Source organism: Helianthus annuus, chromosome 7, assembly GCF_002127325.2.
Source record: "Helianthus annuus cultivar XRQ/B chromosome 7, HanXRQr2.0-SUNRISE, whole genome shotgun sequence".
NCBI lineage: Eukaryota > Viridiplantae > Streptophyta > Magnoliopsida > Asterales > Asteraceae > Helianthus > Helianthus annuus.
This window is the reverse complement of record NC_035439.2, coordinates 11,910,108-11,913,665: the sequence shown is the minus strand read 5'-3', so window position 1 is coordinate 11,913,665 and position 3,558 is coordinate 11,910,108. Positions and strand designations below refer to the sequence as shown.

Sequence of the window (3,558 nt, the reverse complement as noted above, 5' to 3'; positions counted from 1 at the left end):
CTTTTTTATTTAAATGTAACTTTAGGTTGTTGTTTTTTAAGGTTTTATTTAAATGTAACTTTTTTACTTTTATTTACTTTGTTTTCATTAATTATTTAAATCAAATAAATAATAATAAAAAATTGGAGGAGGAGCATCCCCACACCCTTGGATAGTCACCAAGGGGAGGGTCCTTCTCCTTTGCCTACGTGGCGCTTATGTGGAGGATAGTCCTTTGGAGACTATCCTCCCGCATACCCAATGGTCTTATTGAAGCAATATATTTTTTTTTTGAACGGCAAACGCTTTATATATATATATATATATATAAAGAGCCAGCAAGAAGCTGAAAATACAAACGACACAAACGCAAACAGAAAACAGAAACCCCAAAACAAAGCAGATTACAACATATCTAAGATGTCAAAAGCTACCCAATTCTCCCACTTCGGCTTATTGAAGCAATATTCACAAACACTGAAACACTTTATGTTTTGAAATGACGACTCTTAGGCTATGCGGTATGGGCTTCTTCCTCGCCCCGTCCTCCTTCGTCGCCGCCCAGCTCTCCATTTCCCCCACCCCGTCGTCGTCCCAAACGGCAACAACCACGTCCTCGACGACCCACTAGAAGACAAAACAAAGATCCAATCTCCTGTTACCTTTCCCAATTCTTTTACATCTTCAACTCACTTCCATCATCTTCATCCCCATTGCAGTGCACCTCCGTCGACCTCCAGTCCACCGCAATCATCGTTTCACCGGAGACCCCAATTGTAGCCATCACCACCGTTCGCAGCCACCACGACCGCTTGCAACTACCACGGCCGCTCGCAACAACCACCATCGTAAGTCCTCTTAATTTGTCACACTGATTCAACAAATTTCTCACTTATGTTTTGTTGATTCTAGATTCAGTTGTGTAATCGATTACAATTCGTGATTTCCTTCGTTTTTTCATGATTTGTTAGGTTTAAAATTGTTGATTCGATGTTTTATTTGATGTAAATTGTGTTTAGGTTTTGCTGAATGTATTACCTCTGTTTCATTGATTCTTGATTTAGTTGTGTAATTGTTTTCGGTCCATAACTTTAAAACTGATACACACTCAATGTTTTGTTTGAAGAAATTAATTGAATTGGAATGGTGTAAAAACAAGTCTACTCTGTTGCTAATATTAGTTAGTCAATGAGATATGCATCTGTTTTGTATGGACAATGAGATTGTATGCTCAGGTGGATATACATTTGCTTTGGAATGATTTTATTTTTTATAAAATCTTGATTTAGTATGATATTGATCACTAAACTAGGGATAGCATGAAACAATTTGGAACAGGTCTGACAGGTCCGATTAGTGGAGCAATATCGTATCTGGTTCATACAAAGCATTCAATATTCATACAAAGCACTACGCATTTATTACCGATCTAAGTTATTCAACTGCTATCAACCAATAGTAGACGTTGGTTTAATACAATAATGCATTTGAATCCGTTAATCCAAGGGCTCACAATAAGTAAACCAAAGCGTGTAGACCATTTTTTTCCTTAAATTTCGGTACTAAGTAAGGCCGCGGATCTTTTAGTCGAAAAACAAGAAGTGCTTCTTGCGAAAGCGTTTCATATGCATCAAACCGTTGGTACTGCAGAAACGCTTAAAAGAATGGAATCCAATAGAGTTAGAAACAAGTGTATACTGTTGGTGGTTTTGCCGGTGGTTCTTATGGGGGCTGGGACTGCGGTTTTGGTTGCGGTTGAGGATTTGGATTTTGTTCACGCGTTTTATTGTGTTGTGGGCACGATCACGAGCTAAGGTTATATTGATAAATGTTTTTCAACAGAAGGTGGGCGCGTTTTTGCTTTGTTTTGGATATTGTCTGGTACTATTTACTTAGGCCAGTTGCTGTTTGCTTTTGCGTTGTTGCATACTTAAAGTAGACAGAAGTCGTTAGTCAAATGGGCTTTTAAAAGAAAGACGACACCTGCGGATCTTGAGGCGGCTGATCTCGATGATGACGGTGTTGTCGTGTAAGTACACCAAACCCTGACATTTTGCATATACTAATAGTGAATGATCCAACATGACATCAACTTGACATAAAATTAAACTAGATAGGGTTGGGTCTAAACGGGTTGACTTGTCTATCCTGTTTATTTACGGGTTGTGTTATGTATAAACTGGTTAACCCGCCATCTCGTTTAAACTTATATTTAAAAAAAATAAAAGAACATAAAGTCTAAGTTAATCCTACCAACCTGTTTTACTCAGTTATGACCCGTTAACTTGACCAACCTCATTTAGATAAATGGGTAACACATGTTGTGTCCAAAAGCATAAGGTATAAGTTCATCCTACCAATCCGTTTTACCCATTACGACCCATTAACTTGACCAAAATGTTTACAAACCGTTTAGATAAATGGGTAACACATGCGTCCGATTTACACGTGTTAACCATGTTTGGGTATGGTTTGAGTTTTTATCAAAGGTTTGTGTCGGCTAACAAAGAGAGAATGCAAACATCGCTTGTTTTGCTTCATTATTGGCTCTTCGTTAGCTTGTAACCAAACCAGAGGCACTGATGGTTCTCTGTATTTTACTAGTCTAACAGGTCGATCTGGCCTGGTTTTCAAAACACTGGTTTTCAAAACACTGTTACAGTTTATTTTTGTGTATATTAATTTGATTATTCTATAGGGCGGCGGAGTTCATCCTATATAAACTAAAAGAAATGGGAAAGATCAGCCAAGAAGACATGACGCCGATCATGGAAGAGTTTGAAAGGCTGGACTTTGATAAAACCGGCACGTTGACTGCATCCGATGTTCTGCTTTCACAATCATCATGGTACGACCCAAAGATGTTGCTTACGCAAACATCCGTCTGATGTTACACATGACACAACAACTACAAAAGAAATTTGATAGTTAACTCTGTTATTAGTTAAATCTAGTCTAGTTGCTAATATACAAATTTATTTGTTCTACTAAAAACCTATATTTATATTGGCTACACGGTATGGGGACGTCCCCCTACCGTCTTGGACCGTCGCCACTTGCTACACCATCCCGCCCCCTCCGTCCCCGTCCTCTTCGGCACCAACTGGACGTTTGTGACGCGTACAAAAAGACAAAAAAAGTGGGGACCATGTTGAAGATGAAAATATTTTGTTTTTTAAGTTTATTTTTTTTAAGTTTATGTAATGTTTTTTAATATTAATGAAAATATTTTGTTAGTTTATTTGTTAAATGTTAAAAAAAGTAGAAGATTAAAAAAAAATAAAAAAACATAAAAGTGGTGGGGAGAACCATGACTAGGACCATCCTCCATACCCTCTAGTTTTGTGGGATGGACCATCATTGGGAGGACTATGACGTGACGCCTACGTGGCGGATCATCCTCCCTTGAAGGACCATCACCAAACCCTCTAGCCTTATCTGTCGGCTAAAGTGCGCAACTGTGCTCGTCTACTATCCATTTTTTTTCTTTTTATTAAATATGCCACTTAAACGAATAATTAAAGTAACTAGTTTAATTAGGAAAGAGAAAGTTCTATTTTTCAAGTTTATTTTCCCATG

The 3,558-nt window shown here is 37.9% G+C and overlaps 1 pseudogene; it reads left to right on the top strand.

Annotated features, from left to right (window-relative positions):
* Positions 1-349: 349 nt before the first annotated feature.
* Positions 350-3,183, top strand: LOC110877679 (annotated as a pseudogene).
* The last annotated feature ends 375 nt before the right edge of the window (positions 3,184-3,558 follow it).